The sequence below is a fragment of the Notamacropus eugenii genome, chromosome 5 (genome assembly GCF_028372415.1).
Source record: "Notamacropus eugenii isolate mMacEug1 chromosome 5, mMacEug1.pri_v2, whole genome shotgun sequence".
In the NCBI taxonomy this organism is placed as follows: Eukaryota; Metazoa; Chordata; class Mammalia; order Diprotodontia; family Macropodidae; genus Notamacropus; species Notamacropus eugenii.
The window spans coordinates 244,327,512-244,351,289 of NC_092876.1; the positions used below are offsets into that span (position 1 = coordinate 244,327,512).

The 23,778-nt window shown below is 37.6% G+C and overlaps 1 pseudogene; it reads left to right on the forward strand.

The window, feature by feature from the left end:
• The first annotated feature begins 22,276 nt into the window (after positions 1-22,276).
• On the forward strand, positions 22,277-23,524 carry LOC140509116 (probable E3 ubiquitin-protein ligase TRIML1; annotated as a pseudogene).
• The last annotated feature ends 254 nt before the right edge of the window (positions 23,525-23,778 follow it).

The window sequence follows — 23,778 nt, forward strand, 5'->3', positions numbered from 1 at the left end:
GAGGCAAGAAAAAGCTATTACAGTGTAGGGGAAGATGGGGGAGGGGGAGGACTTGTACCTTACTCTCATCAGAACTGGCTCAAAGACTGAATAACATACACACTCAACTGGATATGGAAATCTGTCTTACCATACAGGAAAGAGAAGGGAAGGTGGTGATAGAAGGGAGGGCAGATTGGGTAAGGGACAGTCAGAAGCAAAACATTTTTGAGGAGGGACAGAGTGAAAGGAGAGAGAAGATAGAATAAATAAGCTTAGGGGGAATAAGATAGAGGGAAATGCATTAGTCTTTAACAACATGACTATTATGGAAGTGTTTTGCATGATTATACATGTATAATCTATATCGAGTTCCTTTCCTTCTCAATGAGGAGGGGGAGGGAAGGAGGAAGGGAGAGAATTTGCAACTCAAAGTTTTAAAAATTAGTGTTAAAATTGTTTTTACATGTAAGTAGGGAAAAATGAAATACTAAAAATTTTTTTTTAAACCCTTTCAGTTTCTTATCCCCTTTCTTAAATCCTTTTGTCTTAAAGCTAATGAATAAAGTTTGCTGAACAAGCACAGGAACACTATCTTGAGGGCCCATATGAACCACCATGTGCTGAAGTTGTCTGACATTCACCCTGGGGATAGGGGAGGAAAACAAAAGAATGTGAATACAAACTACATAGTGTTCAGCATTTAATGTGCATAGACAGAGACATTCTGATCTGGGCAGAATGCTTTTGAATTCAATGACTGAACTCTTTCACTTACTTGAAAACAAAATGAGTAACAATATTATTACCGCACTGTGTATTGGATAGAGAGCTGGCCTTGGACTCAGGAAGACCTTAGTTCAAGTCTTCTTTCTGATACCTACTGACTGTAAGACGCTGAGCAAGTCACTTAACTTCCCATTGCCCCCAAACCACTCTGTACAAGTGTCAAAACATTTGGAGGGAGCTTCTTCAGTGGGAGTTCCAATGAACCCACATGATCAAAACTGTGTAGAATATTTGAATAAAAAGATAAGCTATAAGTATGATTTGATAAAGAAAAATATAATGGATAATGGACTGGCCTTGGAGTCAGTTCAGTTTCTGGCTTTGACATATACTGGTTGTATGACCATTAACACCTCAGCTGATCTCTCAGAGCCCAAGGCAATTCTCTAAGATTTCAAATTGTAGAGCAGTTGTTGATTGGCATTGGTAGAAGGAACTTCCTCAATGGCATTTTTTTAGAGGGATAAAATGATAGGTCCTGGAAACATATACATTTATGAAATGTCTCATACTGAAACTCTATACAAACAGGGATAAATATAGGATGTTTTGAAAATATTAATGCCATTTTAAGCTATTAAAACCATAATGTTTAAATTTACAGCTGGACAACATCCTCACAATCTCTCTCTCTCTCTCTCTCTCTGTCTCTCTCTCTCTCACTCTCTCTCTCTCTGTCTCTGTCTCTGTATACACACACACACACACACACACACATATATATGTGATATATACACACACATGTGTGTACATATATATGTATGTATACATACACACATAGATGTACATTATTCTATATAATTATGCATGTACATATATGTGTGTATTTATACATATATTAAAAAGGTCTTCCTATTAAAGCACATGATTTGCTTGCATATACTATTTCCCATACATGATCTCATTTGAGATAGCAAGACTATATTTTGTGAATGACATCTTGGCATCTGTCCTTCAGTGCCTCCTGACGCTATAACTTAGCTGTTCCTAGGAGCAGTGCTTTCTGGGAAATATAATGCTATCCAAGAACAGTTGTGAAAATATGGAAGATTGCACCCAAGCTCTTTGGAAAGGATCTGTTGGGAGCCCAGACCTGTTTAGTTGAGTTGTATAAATCACCAACTAAACAGAAAATCACATATGGCTTAGGAAGCAAAGAAGACTTTCTCATGTCTACATTCCAAGTGTCTTTTTAAAGACACATTTGTTCTTATTGCTTTTCCCTAAAGTTATCATTAAGCTAATAATTACTCATATTGTTCTATGTGGTAACACCTCAATGTTTTTCCTTTTTCTAAGTTGAGCTCTCATGTCCTGTTTGTTTTTTCGTGATAACTGGATAATGTGTGGGTGTGTTAGGGTGAAAAAAATGTGTGGGTGTGTTAGGGTGAAAAAAGAATATCATCTCTGAAAAAATAACAGTAAAATGTGCCTCTCTTTTTACATAACAGATCATTTTTTCTGGAGTCTCTGGAATTTCCCTGGAAATGATAACATGATGTTAAGAGTAAAAAATGAAAAAAAAAAAGCCTAAAACTAGCATCAACCCAAAATGAAGACTACAGAATTGTGGGGAGAGGAGAAGACATGGTATTCTTTAATTTCATTCCTTTCCTTAGAAGTCATGGCATGCCACTAATCTAGCATGCTAATCTAAGTGCCAGGTAATAATAACAAGAAATTATCATTCTATTGAAACAAACTTGTGTGAGTATCTGCATGTATATGTACAAGAGCCAGAGCTACAATTTCCTTACTAAGAAAAGAAAATCTGTATGTCATCAATGGCTCCTTAAAGAATGTTATATATCCATAGAGCAATCTTATGCAATTTTATATCCAACTAAGGCAAAACATGGTGCTTTATACATAGGATGAACTCAATGAATATTTGCCATATAGATGAATGAGCAAAAATTCTACTGTCTAATACAACCCTGGCAAGTCTTTGAGCAACATGTTAATATCATGAGTGAAAGATATAATTCTTAGAATTATAGATTTTGAGATGTGAGAAACCACAGAAGCCATCCAGTCCAAACACCTTGTTGTATAGATGAGAAAACTGAGGCCCAGGGAAGTAAATTGAGTTGTCCAAGATCATACAGGTAATGTTAGAAGTGAGACATGAATTCAGATCTATTGAGTGACCTTTGCATTGTAACTTACTACCTCTATATCACTAATAAGTTTCATTTCTATTTTAGGTTTTTGAAAAAAAATTACCACTTCAACTCTCCCCCTCTCCCCCACCAAAGAGGTGATTTTTCTTATTGCTGTCATTAATAAATTGGCATGTGATAGTTGTGATCATTTGTAATGGCAAGCAAAGTGGGATCTTTTGCTGTTTTTGTTTTATACAATCAAGTGCCTGTGATTGAATACTGCCTTTGATTGAAGCAATCAAGAGTCTTTGACTAGAAATGGTATACATATAATAGAGAGAGTTTTAAACAATCAGATATGTGCAAGTGGGCTCTAACCAATCAGAAACATGTGTGCTCTAGCCAATCAGATACTGAGTAGAACCATATCTAAAGAGAGCCAAAGCTGAAAGAAACATGCATAACGAGAACAAGTGCTGAAGGGGTAAGCCAGTGTTGAGCAGAAGAGAGCTGAGAGAAGACCTCTCAGAGTGGAGGAAGACCTCAGGGAGACTACAGAAGACCTCTGAGAACCAGGAGAAGACCTCTGAGAGCTGAGAGAGTAGACCTCCTCCTGTCTGTTGGTCTGTGTTAATTTCTCAGACAAAAACTCAATCTGTTGCTCTTTATGAGTGAATTGAGACGATGGTGCTAGTGTTGTGTGTTAGTACTGTTGCTGCCCTGCTGAGCTCTGTTTTTCCAGAGGCAGAAGCTGCAGAGTAGAGCAGTCCCCATGAACTGAGACATGGAGCAGGAGTAGAGAGCTACTGTGAATTCAGGAGAGAGCTGGGAGTGGTCAACCCACGGAGGAAGAGCCATGGAACTTGGAAGTCAACCTCAAGTTAAGATGAAAGAGAACTTTACTTGGACATTTGATATTGATAAAGATTTTTCCTACAGTGACCTAGGGGTAGATGGTGTAGTATTTTGAAAAATGACTTTACTTGGATACTTGGCATTGATTAATGATGTTATAAATTGTTATATTGATTGCATATGGTATATATTGATATGTTGTTATAATATATGTACATACATACACATTTATGTGTGTATTATGTACCTGTATGTGTGTTGAATGATGTGTTTTACTTAAGGATTTCGCTATGAATACCATGTTTCACTTTATTGAACAATGCTTAGTTTGTTGCTGAATAAATAGAGAGTTCATTACACTATGTGATTAGACCCTTGAAATCATTCATAGTAGCAGTCCTCATATGTGCTGCTGTGATAGGCTTTGCATCATTCAATGTTAATATCTTCAATAATTGTAGTGAACTATGGCCTCAAATATATCAACAGGCAATGAGAGATATCATGGTATAATGAGTTCCTATTTGGAGTCAGGAAAGGCTAAGTTCAAGTCCCACTTGTGATACAAACTGTCTGTATGACCATGGACAAGTGGTTTAACTTATTAGTGCTTGGGGCAGTTTTCTAAGATTTTAAGTTAGAGCCTAGTTCCTTGTCTGCATTGATAGAAGTTTCTATAGGTGTTCCCCATGCTGATGACATTGCAGAGCTTAGACTCTCCTACTCTACATTTTTCAAGCACTCCACCCCACCTTACTCCCCCCACAAAAAAAAACACAAAAAGGGAAGCATTATGCATTATTAGTTCATTTATATGAAACACAGGGTGGGATTGCATCTTTTGAATTCTATAAAATAAAGTAAAAATCTCTCCAAACATTAATTGACACTCCAGAGCAAGCAATGCGCCATCCAAGCAGTGTAGTTTATTGCTTCAAAGTGAAGTCTTAATAAATCTCACTCTGCTGAAATGATGACTCCTGAATCTTGGCTACATTAAAACCGTTTTAGAAAGTAATTGTTTAGCTTTCCATAAATACCTCCCGATATTTTTTTTGCTTTTCAAGCAAAGAACAAGGTGTCATTAAATTATTGTTGCATAAGGAAGGTATGTATTACAAATGTTCTTGAGCACAGAGTGCAAAATGGGCTTGAGCAAAATAAATAGAACCGTGCACAGGAGACTCATTGTAGGCTACGTGTGGTAATTTGACAGACTCAAATTTGTTTTCACTTGCTAGGTTGAAATTGTTTGTCATTCCAGTATATTGAGGTTTATTGTACCCATTTTGTTCACTGACAGTACTGAACAGCATCTGTATTTGTATAAATGTGTGCATATACATCCAAGAGAGTGATATTTGGCAATGTTCCCTGATTCTACTTCAGAAATATATGAGAATTGTTCATAGTATTGGTCTGGAGCTATGATAAATGTCTGGGGAAAACAGCTCTGCTTCAGTTGCCTGTTTTTAAATATTGTTGAAAGAAGAGCTTCTGGCTTTTTGAAATTATAATAATAAGTTAAATTAATATAGGGAAAGTGAAGAAAATAAGCATTTATTTAGCACATACTATGTGCCAAGCATTGTGTTAAGTACTTTTTACAAATGTTATCTCATTTGATACAATTCCTTATAGTTTGCAAAAATTCTTTATTTACAAATTTTACTTACTCCTCACAACAATCTTTTGAGGTCAGTCCCATTCATTATCATTATCACTCTTACTTTAAGGATGAGGAAACAGGTTCAGAGAGGTTAAGATATTTTTGCCCAAGGTCACAAAATGGGAGAGTGCTTGAGTTGGGATTCAAACCCTACACATCCTGATACCAAACCTAGCCCTCTTGCTATGATAACATCCATGTATTCAAGGGAGAGGTGGGGGAGGGTTAATATGTGGCACTCAGAGAGAACTAGCATCTTTGGCAGAAGGGCTTGCCTTATCCATTTTGAGCATCCACATCCACCCAACTCTCACCTGTGGCTCCAAGAAGCTGTACCATGTGCACCAGCCACACCCAGTAAAACCTTTTTAGCAGATAGGCTAAACCATATTGAGGGCAACCGATAGGCATCAAAACCATCAACAAGTTAGGGGAAATGTCTACCCGAAGCATGTGAAGACTCTTCTGGCAGAATGAACAGATGAGAACAATTTGTTCCAACAGCCATGAAGGTGGCTGAAGCAGGAGCTGTGGAGTGCTTAGGGCTTCATTGGAAACTGAAGAAGTCAAGAGTCATCCACTGCAGCCCAGGTCATCACTAGTCATCTTAACTTTTATCCTGCCACTGGACTTTAGTGACTCTGGGGAAAAAAATGAGGCTGACAATTTTGTGCAACTCTGCCTTGCTTAAATCCAACTCATATACAAGTCATCATCCCATGATGTCATTGGTCCCCTTTGAAAATGAAGTAAGAACAACATTTCTCCAATAACAGCATGCTTGGAAATCTTGTTGTTACCTGGAGAAACTTAAGAACTGAAGGGGTTCTACTATTTTTTTACCTAACAGGTTTTAGACTTGCATCTACTTTCACAAACATGTTTGATATTTTTGATTAATTTGACCCATCTTAAAGGCTGTTGACTAATGAAGTGATTTGAATATCCAGTCAGTCAAAATCATCAAACAAGTTTTATGGTGGAAGATCTAGACTGGTCTTCACCCTACAAACCCAAGGGATTGAAATAATATTTAAGTTCTGTTAATCACCTAATTGTTTTCCCTCCACTGTGCACTGAATCAGTTGAATTGACCACTAAATGAGTGTCAGGGAGACACAGACTAAGGATTTAGCATTTTCTTGGCATCTGTTTTTATATTGTGTGCACTGTCTTCCTAACACTCTTACCATATGCTTTGCACTTACTTAGTTTGATATTTCACCACACTATGCAGACACTGTAGGCTGGGGCCAAGTGCAGCCTGAACCATTTGGCAAGGTACCAACCAACTCAGTGTACACAGCGGTGTAAATATGTTGGAACAGATAAAGAAGGCCATGATGAATGCTTTTTCTAGCAAGGCATATAAAAAGAAGGATGAGGATCACAGCCATTCAGCCTCAGTGAAGAAAAGGACAAGTCCTGGCTTATCATGTACAGACTGACTGCCCTTATGTGGGAAAGACAAAGGTGGTCTTGAGGATGAAGGAGAAAATTAAAGAGTAATCACCCAGGTTGTAATGAAGACTGGATGACCGATAGCATGATTGAACATCTGTATGAACCACTTACAGTTGGAAGGACCTAGAAAGTAACAAGAATGAAAGTCAGTATCCTCTTCTTCCTAACTTGCATCATTTATTGTTCTCCTAGGACAAGAGGTTAGTGGTCATTTATGAGACATCAGCTACCAGAAAGTCACTTGGTTACACACAGTCTAGTGCTGTGTTATGGCTAGACCTTGAATTGAGTGGATGGGATTTTTCTGAGGTAGGTGTGCTTTTTGATGGTTGAAACCATATATTTCATTATGAGCAGAGTTCAGAGTTCCACTGTGGTAGCCTGAATGTTTCTCCTAATTCATTTGCAACGAATGGTAAACAAATTACTGTTTTTACCCCAGGCATAGATAGCCAAATGATTCAACCAAGAACCCAGGGACAGAGCCAAAAGGAGCCAAAACAGATTCAAGTGAAATGCACATATGGCAAAGGGAGCTTTATAGGACTTGGCAGTTTCAGTGGGTGAGACAGGCAGGATTATGGAAGCCAAATACAGCTTAAGGCAAAGAGTTCAAGTACCAATTAAGATAGGGCCTAATAGAGAGTCTTTGTCAGCTATTAAGTGACTCTCCAGATGGAAAGTCTGAATATTTGCTAGAGAGATTTGTTCAAGGTTTTAACTATATTGAAGGAAGAAATTTAGATGATTTCAGGTTTCAGCTCAACTATAGTAATAGATGTTAGGAAAGAAAGATGACTAGCATAAAACAAAGATATATTTAATGGCTCGCTCAGGTTTTTTGATTTTTCTGTCTTGCTTATTGCTTTTATTTCCAGTGAGGTCTCAATTTTCTTCTGTACTAAAATGAAGTAAATGTTGTACCAAGAATAGTCAAGGATCAATTATTCAAACCAATATAATCTCAGACAATGCTCAAATAATTTGAGTGTGCTCTATCACACAATGTTAAATTACTCTGTTCTGCTCTATTTTAATATTTTTTCCTGTGTTGTGATCAGCAGATGGTGTGACATAAACAATTAATTTGGTATCAGATGTCTTGGGTTCAAGTAAATTTACCTTATAATTGTATTTTATCAGTCTCCATTGACTGTATATCTGGAAAATAAATACATGAATTTATATTTTACTCAAACTGTTGTCTCTAAAATGAACTCAGACATAATAATTGATTTATCACAAATATGATATTGTGAAATTGATCTTGATTCAAATATATCTGTTCTCTAGACTAGAAATTTGCATTCTAATCCTGAATCCACTATTAATGAGTTCTGTTACCATAAGCAAGTCACGTAACATTTCTAAGCCTCAATTTTTCTCATCTGTACAATAGGGAAAATAAGGACTTAGAGGCTTCAATAAGATCTTGTAAGGATTAAATGAATAATGCACATGAAAAGACTTTGCAAATTAAGAAGCATTATATCAGTGAAGCCTACTGCCTACTGTTGCCATTGTCACTGTGATGACACATGTTTATGTGTCAGGTACTGTGGTAGGGACTACAGATACAACATAAATGAAATGGTCCCTGATCTCAAGGAACTTGCATTCTATTAGGAGAGACATTTATATATATATATATATATATATATATATATATATATATATACATATATATATATATACATATATATATATGTATATATATATATGTATGTATGTATGTATGTATGTATGTATGTATATGTATATGTATACGTATATGTATATGTATATATAAAATAAAGAGATAGGGAGGGAATAAATTTTAGCCATGGGCCTGTACAAAGCCACAGAGACAGGAAATAATTTAATGTATAAGGAACAGGAAGAAGGCCAATCTGACCATCACAGAAAGTACCTGAAGGCAAGTCATAGGTAATAAGTTTGTAAAAGGTTGTGAAAGACAAGGAAGAGAAGGAAGATGATGATGGTGATGAAAATGATGATTGATGATGCTAATACTTTACTTTCCTATTATCTCTAAAAGGGGGCCTTTGTTTACCTCTTTCAGGAATGCTATCATATTTATTGCAGGTGAACCCCTTTGCCATTTGATGTTCCCTGTCTCCCCAAATCATCTTGTATTTATTCTATATATTATATATTTCTAGATGTCTTTGCATGTTGTTTTCTCTTTTGTGCTTAGATTACAAGTTCTAGGATGGCAGGGAATGGTTTTTTCCCTCTTTTGTCTTTCTCTCCAGTACCTAGCATGGCAACAAAAGTAAGGATGAAGTAAAAACCATGCCCATTCCATTTTGCTCTAATACTTTAACTAGGTGAGAATATATTTCAATCAATTAATCAAAAAGATCTTAGACTAAGCTTTAAAATATTTGAAAAATTTTTGGAGGAAGTAAAATAAAACCAGGTCAGAGGACTGTTCCAATAGGGCTGGGAAATTTGGTCTCATCTCCAGAAATCAACTATAGATGATTAACCAAGTTGAGAGTTAATTAATCAAGTTCCAAGATGGTATGGGGTGGGGAAATTCAGTTAGCAGTGCTTATGATTTTTTAACACATTGATGAAGAAGAATCACCAAGGGGATAGGAATAAGTACCCGGCTCTCCTGTCCCATATCCACTTTTTGGAAGCAAGGTAATTTCCTTTAAAGATCTTTGAAAGACCCTGAAGATGTTGGACTTCTCATCTTCCATTCAATGACCTAAATGATGTCCCCAGATTGACTTGCAGCAAGATCTGCAGTATTGGGAGCTAGAGACAGACTGGACTCATGACTCAACAACGAATCCAACAGAAACTATCCTGTATCTAAGGGGAATTTTTTCAAGTCTCCAAGAATAGGAGAAAAGGACTTCTAGCTTAAAAGATCTGAGTTAACCACTGTGCCACTCAGTAAGCTTGAACCCATTTCCCCAGGACTCTGTATGTGCTTGTGGAAGAGTATCTCACAATTTCTTGGAGGGATATTTTGTACATAATGTTCTTACTTTACCACATTAGTAAATAGTTTTTTTCTAAAAGCTACTTAAGGCTAGCTGACTAAGTGATTCTCCAATGATAATCTTGGGAAGGGAAGAAAGGAAGCACACTGGTTAGGGTTTGAGACAGTAGTGTTAGATAATTTCCTATGATTTCTAAGCATTTCCCTCTAAAACCCAGAGGGGTACATGTAGCCAGACTAACACTGACAACCCGACTCATCAGTGAGAGGGGGAAGTAGAATAAACATTCTTCAGAGAATGCAAGGGCTTCCTGTATCATTAATTATTGTGAAATAAGAAAAATAACTGATGCTTATATGGCTCTTAAAAGTTGACAATGTAGTTTGCATATGCTGTTATTAGTTTCACAGCCTGTAGGCTGGTTTCTACAAGCATCACTGACTTCCTTTGTAAGCTCAGGCTTACAAAGCTTAAATAACTTGGCTGTGGTCACACAATAAAGGTGTGAGTTGAACTCAGGTCTTCTTGACTTCAAGCTTAGCTCTCTTCCTGCTACAACGTGCAATACCAAGACAGGTATTCTTCAAGGGTTTGCTCAGTCCTCTGTATTTTATAGTTAAGAAATTAAGACAGTGATTTGTCCATAGACCACCAGGGTTTATTCAGATTTAGAACACAAAACCCTGTGTTAGCCTGACTGTTGCCTACCTGATGTGGCCAAGCCATCTTTTCCAAGTACAGAATTCTAACAGTGCCTTTACATTGGTAGCCAGGAAATGTTTATTCATCCTAATATACAACTGATGTTATTTTTCTTATGAATATTAAAAGATTAGGAAATGACATTGGCTTTTGTTGAAAACCTTGAGTGACCCTGCAAGCAGACACAATAAATGATTGCTTTTATTGCTGTGCCCTCTAAATATTATTAAAACCCTCTACAGTAGGTAATAAATAACGGCCCCCTGAATGCTTGATTTATAGCAATTACAGTTCAGATGAGTTGAATTCATGTGCTGTGCTGTAATGAAGATAATGGCTCAAGACACAAGAGAACTAGTCACTCTGTGAAATATGAGCTGATTTGCATGATCCATGTCCCTTGAGTAGCCCATAATTGGCTATTATGAAATGGTCTAAGAATGATTTGGTCTGCAAATAAGAGAAGCTGTACCAAATTACCATTTAATATATGTGCATATTTTTTTACCTTCAACCCAAAATGTTGGGGGTGGGTTGTGTGTGTGCTTGACAAACACAGGCACTGCATTCTGACATTTGGGGGTATTCAAGAGCATTGGCTAAGAAACATTACTCTCTAACTACTGGGAGGCTATTTCCTTTGAAAACTGGCACCATTTCAACCTGATTCGAGAAGAGCATTACAGCAGAAAAAGCTTCCTTTCGGTTTTAGGAAAGGAAAGCTGTATCATTTCATATCGATAATCTTAAGAACAGGCTCTCGGGTCCTCCATTTGGGAAAACAAATAGCAGCAAAGCTAAAGCACCATGAGGCAGAGGTAGGATTAGGGGATTCCACAACAAAGAGAGGCAACAAGTACATTTGAAGGATTTATTCAGAAAAGTATAATTAGGCATGTGCAGTAGTAAGGGCTGAAATCCTTGGGAAAAGTATCATGAGAGACATGGCTTCATGAATTTCTTTAATTTTTGCATAAGTGCCCCTTGATGCTTTCTGTGGGGAAAAAACAAAACAACACTATCTCAACTCAGCAAAAAAGAAAAATTGTTGGGCTGGTGAAGTGCGGAGTGGGGGTGGGGGAGTAACAAGCAAGTATGCCTCAAAAGTTATTCCCTTTGGAAGGGCAGTGGAGGGAGCTATGCCAATACAGTATTGCATGTATGGATGACCTGTCATGCTCCTGAAATCTCATTCTCATTATCACACAATTAACCCAAGGGATAAAGTTAGTCTTGCTGGTTAAGGGTATCATCAATGTTTATGCTAAGCTACTATAACACTGGCCATAATGGGAAAAGGTATATTATAATTAAGAGCTCTGGCCAACTAATTAAGTCAAATTACAGCTAATTATATATCCTATAATCTATGCCAAAACTAGTTGTTGATAGCTGAGAAGAAATGATAAGACTTTAATTGGCCTTCAGCACAGACTATTATTTTAGGGCACTCAGTTGATCAAAATGTATTTTCAAAGGTAATTACTATGAAAGAAAGTGAAGTATAATGATTAGAGACCTGGACTTAGAGTCAGAAAGACCTAGACTTAAATCCTGCCTCTGACACACACTCACCATTTGACCATAGGCAAGTCACTTGACTTCTCATAGTTCTAAGAAACTGTCCAAGATAAGTCACAAACCAATAGTAGAATTTGCAAAAGGAGTTTCCATGGGAAGAGTTGTTTTTGCCAATGAAATTTCCATTTCCTTACTGTCTCCTCGTATCCCATCTGTACCCTCAAACACCCTCACACACGCAAAATAATATGTACTTTCACAGTATCTTGATTCAGGTACTAGGGGATATAACCTTAGCACCTAGAACAGTGCCTGGTACCTAGTAGATCTTTAATAAATGCTTATGGATTTATTGATGACTTAAAAATTATTTCTTTAAGAAATGAATCTGTGAGTCATTCTTCTGATAAGAATCTAAATATTAAGAGTTGGGCAATATTTGGGTAAGTGAAAGAAAAAACAAACAGAAATTAGAGGGTAACCTCTGGAGGGTTTATTTGCTATCAGGGTTATAGAGTGATCTTAATACATATTAAGACAGACGAAAAACTTGAACATTCAACAGAAGAACAAACAAATAAATGAAAGAATAAAAAAGTTATATTTCTTCCAAGAGGACACATTCGGTTTATTTGGTCTCCAGATACAAAGTCTAGGGATGATTTCAAATATTTGAAGAGTAATTATAAACAGGGTGCTGACAAGCTATTTTTTAATAACCACAGAGAAAGTGGTATTTAAATTACAGCGAGAGCATTAGTTTAGACATAGCAACTTACTAATGGTTAATGGATACCAGAAAGGGCTTTTGCAGGGGGCTGTTGGTATTTCTATCTTTAGATATTTTTAAGAACAGAGCAAATCATTTGACTTGAATATCTGGAGCCAGAGAATATAACTTACATGTCTTCTTGAATTCTTTCACAATTCTAAAATGGTATTACTCTAGAAAAATAAAGGAGATGCAGCAAAGTAGCATGATTAGAAGGCCAGCCTTGGAGTCAAAAAGACCTGGGTACAAATAGGCCTTCAGACAGTTAGCAGCTGTGTGACCCTAAGCAAGATCCTTAAGCTCCCTGTTTTAGGCAACTACTAAGGTTTATTCTGCTATCAAAGATTACAATCTCCCTTGATGAAGGGAATCCATAGAGATCACAGACCTCAGTCTGGAAGGGGCTTAAGAGGCAATCTTGTCCAAATCACCCATTTTGCAGATCAGAAAATTGAGGCATGGGAAGGATCAGTGACTTGGCCAAGATTTCATGGAGAGCCTGAGTCAGAGGTAGGGTCTGAACTAAGGTTTTCAGGCTCTAGAGTCAGTACTCTTCCATAGATCTTTCTAATATACATATGCAAAAATAAAAATAATTTTCTTTGTTCCTTATTTCTTTAATAAATAGTTAAAAATGAAGTAGCATTCCATTTTGAGGTAGCAATCAAGTTTGAATGAAAAAAAAAGGGTTGCTCCTGTAGACCAGTGATTAATATGATGTATACATATGTTTACATATATATGTAAATGCATAAAAACAATCCTAAGTCTCATGTAAAAATACAGAAAATAAGCCATCATCTTACTTCTCATTTCTAAGGCAAAACTGAAGGGACTTTCCCTTTTGGCTTTCCATACCCATATCTTCATCAGTGCTTTGGTGACTTTTTCCCCTTTGAGTTTATTTTAAGCCGCTTTGAGCCATAAAACAATGAATAGGGAATAAATCCACAATGTTAGTTGTCCTAAGTCCTTGGATTACTCAGGGAAAGTCCTGGTTTTTCTCCCCTGCCAGCAAATGATTATCTTATAGAATAAATTTTCAAGTGTGGTAATTTAATTGTCTTTTTTAAGCATCAATACCTTTATGCAAATTTTTAAAAGACGTGAATAGAATGAAAACGTGTTTTTCTTTTATCTAAAAGTTTATGTGGCTTCAGAGTGGTATAGAAAAGTACTGGGAGAAAAATGTTTGTATTTGTATTATAGAACATTAATTTGTAGTGGAAAGATTTCCTGAATTTGGAGTCAGAAGATATGCATTTGAATACTGGCTATTCCATTTAATATCAATGAGACACCGCAATAATCACTTATCCTTAAGGACTCTCAGTTTCCTTAACTGTCAAATGAAAGGATTGGATTAGATTATCATTAAGTTCTTTTCTAACTCAAAATGCTATTATCCCTTGATTACAATACCCCCAATATAACTAAATTAGAGATTTGTTGGTTAATCATGTTAACCTGAATGACTAGTCAAAATTCTAGACATAGCAAATAAGCATAAACTTGATTACATTAATAATAACTAACTGTTATTAATATTGGTCAATAACATAGAATGAATTTTCAGAAGAGGTGCATTTAACATTAGGAAATATTGTAGAGAGTTAATTAATGGAATAAATTATTTGACCTAAGTGAAGTACAGGGCAACAGGCAGGCAACAAGTATTTTATTAAGTGCTTACTGTGTGCCAAGTACTGTGCTGAGCATTGGGAATACAAAATACATGCAAAAAGGCAATTCCTGCCCTCAGAGAGCATCCATTCTAATTAATATGTAAACTGATGTTGAAAAAGCAGTATGACGAGGAAAGGATAATACCCTGCCTCAAGGACATGGTGATAAAGTCTAGAAGAAGCACAGCCAGGAGGGGAATGAAGTATGCTCAGCTTGGTCCTGTCACTAAAATGGAGCCCTTCCCCAGCTCCACAATGGGAGAAGGGGCCCAACATGGTAGATGGATGTTACAGGGTAAGTAACTCATCTGGGAGGGCAAAGAGTGACTTCTGCAGCATTTTGTTTTGTTTATCTTTTCCCTTATGGTATCACTAAGTTGTGTCTGTGTTTAAGGGAGAGAGAGAGTTGTTCATGAGTGTCTCTCTTGGTTTAGGGTCAGGGACTTTGCCTAGGCTTTATCCACATCAATATGATCGTAAATGGGCACAGAAACAGACCCCTAAGGTTCCTTCCTACTCTAAGCTCTTTGAAAATGATGCTAAGGGCTGTACTCTGATCCAGGCTCACTCTCACTATATGAGTCATACTAGCTGAAAAGAGCACTAGCATAGCACTAAGAACTCATCAACTAAAAGTCCCAGCACTTGCAGGCTGTTTCCTCAGTCTTGTCTAGCAAGTCTTACTTGATGTATTAACCCTCCTTAGGAGCTCAAACCTCTGAAAAAAGCAATAATAAAACATATTTCTGTGGCACTTTAACATTTATAGAATTTTTGTTTTATTACCATTCCCTATAATGTAGGTAGCGTATGTAGCGTTATCCCCATCCTACAGATAAAGAAACTGAGGCCCAGCTTTGTGAACAGGGACTGCCTTCTGCCTTTCTTTGGCAAAAGAAATAAAGAAAATATTTGGAATCCCCGGTGCTTAGCACAGTGCCTGGCACACATTTAATAGTCAAAAAATATGATGTTTATTGACTGACAGACAGGGCAAGAATTCGAACACAGATCTTCTGACTCTCTGTCTAGCATGATACTTCTTCCTGCACTACTGAAGTTAAATATCCAAGGACATTCTTCTCAGTCCACACCAAAGTAGTAGCAAGGCTGAAATTCTGGACACTTTTTCTAATTCTATTGCATTTTGCCCTTTGTCTTTCTCTCTTCCATCATAACCTTTTAAAAAAAAAAGTGGGAGGGAGTTGGCATTTATGAAAATTATAATCACAAAGTGAATATGATTACATATTTATATCCATACCATCATCTCATGTTTAGAATGAAAAAATAAATTATGTGAATATAAAATGGTCACGAAGTTGTCTGTCTTCACCTTCAAGTCAAATTTTATAATATTACAAGCCCACATTCTCCTGGGTAAGCAGAATAATGGAGGAAACATATAATTTTAGCCCTCTTTCTTCTCATCCTTATTCATTTAATAGTATTCACTAATTAGAGGATCCCTTTCTCTTTCAGCTGAACTCTGGATTTCATTATGTTGACTTCTGATGCCCACAGGAAGAAACACTGTCTAGTCACAGCTCATTTATTAACAATCGAAATCAGACCTATCTTAAGATAGCTGTGTGTCCTGGGTAAATGGTAAATCACTTTCCCATCCTCTCTATCCTACCCTCATTTTTTTAAAAATAGTTGAAAGATAAAGGCAAAGTTATTTCTCTTTTTTTTAATGTTAAAGTGCAAGGAGATAAGCTCTCTGTCTCCTTTTCTATTTTTTTATTTTTCCCAAATTTGTTGATTTATTTGTTTTCAGTTTTCAACATTTACTTCCTTAAGTTTGAAATTTTCTCCCCCTACCACCCCCCATTCTCCCCAAGACAGCATGCAATCTTATAAGGGCTCTATACGTACATTCCCAATAAACACATTTTCACATTAGTCATGTTGCTGTAGCAGCAAGCACACTGACACATCCAGGACTTCTTTCATTGCATTCACCAACAGAGAAAATACAAGCAGAGAAATGAAGACCAACAGACAGGGCTTCTGTCTGACCATAAGCAATACATACATCGCAGATTGACAGAGAGATGCAACTGTCTGACCATTATTTACATACATAGTTACTAGAGAGAGAAACACCAAAGCTGGGGGAGGGGCTCCTTAATGGCTACCCAGAGTCTCATCCAGTACATGAAACTTTTTCCAAAGAGTAAGCCCCAAAACAAAACCTCACCTCAGAGTATATATACACTTTTCCAAGCTGGAGAGCATCAGGACCCTCATGATCCAGTGCCTCCTTGAAATTAGCAAAAGCTGTGGCCATTCCTACAAACAAGACTCCCCTAATCAAAGGTGCCTTAATGGGCTCCACCTGAGACCCATTAATAAGCAGGGAAGAGCTTTAATTCCCATTAACATAAGTCTCATTAACATCACATTTGCATAGAAGAATTAAAAGAAATGGGAGAAACCATGAGAAAAACAAAATGTAACATAAGAGAAAATAGCTTGCTTCATTCTATATTCTCACTCCATAGTTCTTTCCTTGGATGTGGATGGCATTTTACATCATGAGACTTTGGAAATATTTTAGGTCCTCGCACTGCTGAGAAGGGCTAAGTCCATCAAAATCAGTCCTCTTATAGGTGGCTGTTTCTATGAACAATGTTCTCCTGGTTCTGCTCACTTCACTCAGCATTCCAAGTTTTTTTGAAGTTTGCCTGTGTATCATTTCTTATAGTACAATAGCATTCCATTACATTAATATACCATCAGTTGTTCAGTCATTCCCCAGTTGATGGGCATCCCCTTGACTTCCAGTTCTTGGTCACCACAAAAAGAGCTGCTATAAATAGTTTTTACTTTTTATTTTTTCTATTTTTATTTTATTTTTATTTTCCCATTTTTATGATCTCTTTGGGATACAGCCCTAGAAAAGATATTGCAGGGTCAAAGTGTATGCACATTTTTATAGCCTTTTTGGCATATTTCCAAATTGCTCTCCAGAATGGTTGGATCAGTTCAGTCACAACTCTACCAACAATGAATTAGTGTTATAACTCTGCCACATCTCTAACATTTATCATTTTCCTGTTTTGTCATGTTAGCCAATCTAATAGGTCTCCTTTTCTATTTTAGAGACTAGAAGGGGGTGATCTAGGGGAAGAAACTTTAAGCAAGGTAAGGCCCCATTTGCTTTTCCCTTCCCTAAAATACCTGAGTCTTTCTTTGCTTCATCAACTGGTTTCCATTCTTTTTGTTTTCTTATTTGCCAAATGTTGTCATTTCCAGTTCCACAATATCTCTCACATCTATCTCTCTCTCCACTCATACAACCATCATTCTAGTTCAGACCTCTGAACTAGAATCTCTCACCTAGATTATTGCAGTTTCCTCCTAATTGGTCCCTTAACCCACTTCATGTCTCTCTCTTCTTCAATCCTCCTCTACTCTTAGGTGAGTAAATATTGATACAGAATGGAGCTGGCTATGACCTTGTGACCTTCAAAATGTCAGAGAAGTCAGTAGATGTCCATTGAAGGAAGTCCATGCTAAAGTAATTCTCCTAAAGAACATCTGATCATGTAACTCCCCTGTTTAAAAGTCAGAGTGGTTCCCTCTTATTTCTAGGTTAAAATGCAAACTTTTGATATTTGGCATTGGAAGCCCTATACAGTCTGACTACAAGCCACTTTTCCAAACTTATAGTCCATTACTCCCTTTCAGACATTTTAAGGTCCAACCAAAGTGGTTTATTCTGCTTCTGACACATGATAGTAAATCTTCTATTTCCATACCTTTGCACAGGCTTGTCCATATGCTGGGAATGGTCTCCCTCCTCACCTCTTCCTCTATCCATAGCTTTCTTCAAAGCTCAGCTAAACTGTATTTCAATTTGTATGGATTTTGCTATTGTTGTTGTTGTACAGGCACATGTATATCTCAAAAGACTATAAGTTTGAAGGCAATGCTGGTTTCAGTTTTGTCTTTGTATCTCCAGCACCTAGCACAATGCCTGCCATATTAATCAATCATTGTTGATTGACTAATGATTCTTTACTGATTATATAAGGCACCTGGTGGTGTAGTGGGCTTGGAGTTAGGAAGACTTGAGTTCAAATCTGATCTAAGACACTTTTTAACTGTGTGACCTTGGACAAGTCATTTAACCTCTATTTGCCTCAGTTTCCCCAACTGTCAAATGAGAAACATAACAGCACCTACCTCAGAATATTGCTGTGAAGATCAAATGAAATAACACTTGTAAAAATGCTTAGCACAGTGCCTGACTCAAAGTAGGTGCTCTTTCTCCCTTTCATCCTCCTTCATACTATCTGTGCTCCTTCAACAGATAAGAGTAAACTTCCTTCTGTGAACTTCTCTGTACTTGGAAGCCCTTCTCTCTTTCACCATAGCTATAAACTTTTACTCAACTACCCTGATAACATCCTTTTGACTTGGTGTTCACAACTTTATGTCCTTGGAGCACTGGAAGAAATATATCAATTCAATAGATCATCCAACTCCCTTGTGGGAAACATATTGTTGTCCCAAAGAAATACTCTTATTTTCCTTCTTTCTATTTGTGTAGGTTTATCTCAAGCATAGAGTGTATTTTATCAGCTTTCTTCTCTTCCTCTAAACAGATCCTGAATTAAGGATATTGATTTAATTATTATAGAGCCTGTTTCTCCCTGCACAGGGTTATTGGGAATCTCCTAATACAAAGTCTTTTGTCTCTTGTCATTTTCTAAATTATTCATTCAACATCTATTTATTGAAAGCCAAGCAATTACAAAGCCCTGTGATAGAAGATCTGGGGGATACAAATGTATTGGAGATTGGCCCTGTTTCCAAAGTACATGGAATGTGTTCTGCCTGGTGCCAACCCGCATAGAGGACTTGCTAAGTCTGCTCCTGGTCATGCAGAATGTAGGTTCTTTCCCACCTGTTTAGAGCATACACAAATGTTCCCTATTTCTTGTTCTACATGATGATAGAAAACTTTGTAACTGGTTGCTGACATGAACCTGAGTGTGTACATACAAAAGGCTCTGATGGAGGAACTCAAGCTTTACTGGTGAAGATTGAGAGGCTGACACATGGCTATGAGCACATGCCACTTCTCTTTCTTTGTCTTTGTGTGTTTGTACTTTCTTTCTTTTAGGTGAGTGAGTATTGATGCAGAATGGGCCCAGTTGTGACACTGTGACTTTGAAAAGGTCAGAAAAGCCACCAGATATCCAGTGATGGAAGCCCATGACAGATACTAGTATAGCTGCCACAAAGAGCCAACACTACCCCAAAGAGTGACCTGTGTGATCCAGCCCAGCAGTGAATCAGCCCAGAGGCCAAAATACCATGTTCTGCAAGCAAGGATGAAACTTGTCCCTCAGCTTTACCTCCTTTGAAAATGAGTTGTGTGGTGGAAATATTTTGTAGTTAACACTTTAAGGCTGAATTTTCTCTCCCTAGGGACAAAGGGGGTGAACAGAAAATACAGACCAACTCTAATTTGGGAAGTAGCTGTTTGTTGGTTCTTACTATATTTTTTTAGTGAATATCCCTTTGTAAAAGCTAATTAATGTTAATTATTATTAATCACATTAAGAAGCTATCAACAGGTTAGAGGACATTGGGACATTAATCTCTGGTAATGAAACTGGAGGAATATACAAAATGAGTGTCATTGCTTTGGTCCAAAGATCCAACTTGCCAGTGGAGTTGGGGTTGGGACAATGAGCCCATTATGCACATATAACCTACATAAAGATGAAAAAGGCAATGAACTGAATGAGCTTATAAAGTGGCAGAAAAAGAAATGAGGCATAAATAGTGCCTCATTTCTTAGTGTAGACAAATAACCCAAATGTAAAACAATATAGTACAAGCATAAACAGAATGCAATAGGAGTTCAGAATCAGATTATTTCAAGCTGAGAATGATCAGGGAAGGCTTCATATAGGAAGTATTTGATCTAGAAATTATTTATTGTTATTAATAACTGGCATTTATGTAGCATTTTAAGATTTACAAGGCACTTTACATGTTAGCTCATGTGAACCTCACATGAGTTTATAGATCCTCACACAGTTTATAGATAAGAAAACTGAGGCATAGTGATTTGCACAAGGTTGAACAATATCTGAGGAAGATTTGAACTCAAGAATTTCTGACTCCAAGTTCAATTCTCATACTCTATTCATCATGGTCTCTAACTGCCATTAACAAATGGCGAGGATTTTAAAAGACAGAAATAAGGTGGGGGTAGGGAGAAGGCATTAGCATGAGCAGAGGTTACAGGTAGGAAAGCCATGGGCATAACTGAAAAGCAGCTTACCATTTGGTTGAAGTATGGGCAGGGGTAGGGAGTAGCATGAGACAAGATTGAAAGCTATATTTCAGCCAGAAAATAGAAAACCAAGCTAAACAGCTTGGACTTGATGGAGAGTCATGAAAGTTACAGTCACTGTTTTAGGAAGACTACTCCCCTAATAGACCATAAGAGACTGAAGTATCACGTCCAATCTACCAAGCAGGCAAACATTTGTTAGAAAGAATTAATAAATTGTAGAATGAAGTAGTAAAAATGCCATGGGACTTAGAGTCAAAAGATGTGAGTTCAAATCTCTGCTCTGCAGAGACATGATTGGCCAAACTATTTAACCTCCTTGAAACCTTCATTTCCTTTTCTGTAAAATGAGGATAAGAACACACACAACCTCTTGGTGTCATTACAAGAAAAATGCTTTGAGCTAGGATGCAGGTTGCTGGCTAGCGTGCTGAGTAATTTTTAAAAGAACCATGGAGTCCTGAGGCCTCAAAGTTTGAGAACCGCTTGTTCTAGGACTCATGACCATCTCTTGAACATAGACAGTCTAGAATTCAGGATTATACCAGAGGCAATCTCCAAGGTTGAAAATGCCTACAAAAATCACCTATCTTTGCCTAGTTTCTATAAAGTGGTTTCTAAAAAGCAACCTGAGAACTTAAATTTTTCTTTCTAATACTTGTATATGGATTTACAAAAATTTTTCACAACCTCCCCTTCTCCTGCCCAGTGATGTACGCGTCTCTGCTTCAGCTATGTCTTTTACTATAAAATAAACATTTTATTGATGTCTTTTTTACTGTATCACTATTTCTTCCCATGGGGCAGCTAGGTGGCTTGAGAATACAGCACCGGAATTCAAATTTGGCTGCTGACACTTACTAGCTGTGTGACCCTGGGTAAGTCACTGCGAGAATTTTCTCATCTGTAAAAGTGAGCTGGAGAAGGAAATGGCAAACCACTCTAATATCTCAGCCAAGAAAATCCCAAATGGGATCACAACTGAACAACAACATTATTCCTCACTAAATCCATCATCACCTCCTAAAATATTCTCTAGTAGCAAAGAAAATACTTTACGCAGTGTGGTCCCTAGGTGGGCCTGACTGATGTAATTCAACGAGATCCGGGGCTTCTGGCCCTTAGGTCCCTCCTACTCTGGCAGAGGTCACAGAGGAAGTGGTCTAATATCTATCTTCAGAATCCCGGAGGAGGAGCCCCTGGCAGGACGAGGCTTGAACAGCCGCTGAGTTTGGACCACCCCTAACCCCAGACTGGGAAAGGAAAAGCCTGTGGCCCCGGGTAGGGCCCACCACGAAAAGCCCCAGCTTTGGAAGGTTGGCAAGGAAACCTGTCTAGCGAATTGGTGCATCAGTGGCAGCCTGATGGATGACTCAGACCAGGTGTGGAGAACCTGCAACCTTGAGGCCCTCTAGGTCCTCAAGGATGGCCATTTGGATTCCATCAAAGAAACATGATCTTTTCTCCAGACCTGATTGAAGACCTCCAGAAGAGCTCATCTGCTCCATCTACAGAAAGTACTTCACAGACCCAATTTCCATTGAGCATGGCCACAATTTTTGCTGTTGCTGCCTCATTAGCAGCTGGCAGGAAGCTTTGATCCCTCTTTCCTATCCACAATGCAAGAGTGTCTTTCAGCTGAGGGATTTCCAAACCAATATTCATCTTGGGGAACTGGCAGCTTTTGCAAAAGAAATGAGACCCCATTGTTTGCAGTACCTTGAAGGACATGGCAAGTGTAAGGTACGTTAGAAAGAGCAGAATCTGTTCTATGAGGATGACCAGAGTCCAGTCTGTGTGTCCTGTTCTCAATCCCAGAAACATGAAGCTCACAAGCTCTATTGCACAGAAGAGACTGCTGAGAATTTCAGAAAAATATTTGAAGAAACTGTGATTCATTTTTAGAGAAAACCTGAGAATGTTGTTAAACAGAGGGCTAATGAGAAGAGTAAATTTGCACAGGTGGAGGAGGAAATAGAAACTCAAAGGAAGATTATTTTATCTGAATTCCAGAAAACACAACAATTCCTAACTGAAGGAAAGGAAAAATATCTGTCACATGTGGACACACAGGGGAGGGCCAATGTGGATGGCCTTCAGAAGAGAGCAAGTGAACTTTCCAACTAGAATCAAGAATTAATGAATAGGATCACAGAGTGAGAAGAGTTCGACAAGTCAGATGTGAATGTGAACATCACTCTGGACTGCAACACAACTGATCCAGGTCTCATCCTATCTGAGGATTTGAAGAGTGTGAAATATGGAGGTGTCCAGGAGAAAATACCCAACAACACTGGGAGATTTGGAGACTTTGCCCAAGTTCTTGCTCCTCAGTCCTTCCTTTCAGCCAGATGTTACTGGTAGGTGGAGGTACCAAAGAACACTACCTGGAGTTTTGGCATCTGTAAAAATTCAAAAGATTCTCAAGATTTCTTTATGCACAGAAGCATAATCTCTATTTTGTTTATGCCATAGCCTGGCATAATCTTTATTCCCAAGTCCATAAAAAATACCACCAGTTCACTGTGCCCAATTTAAAAGTTGGCATTTTCCTTGATTATGAATATGGAGAGATATCATCTTACCATGTGAAAAACAGTTGTACTTTCCCTACCACTTCCTTTTCAGGACTGCTCACACCTTCTTCTGTCTTTCCAAGAAAATCCTGGCAAATGATTGCTCTCTTGTGATCTGTCCCTAATTGAGAGAGATCAAGGAACATCAATCTAAAGGCCAAATGGACTTTAGGCACCATATTCCTCAATCCTGTGTACTCTTATATGAAAAATAATTGTATACACTTGCCTTGCTACAGATAAGTTTTTGTATTTCATTTTTGTATTTGATTCCAATAAATGTAAGCTATGTTACAGCAAAAAAAAAAAAATCACAAGAAAAGTGTTTTATGAACTTTAAAGTGTTATGTAAATATGACCTGCTAAAAGCCAGGACGCC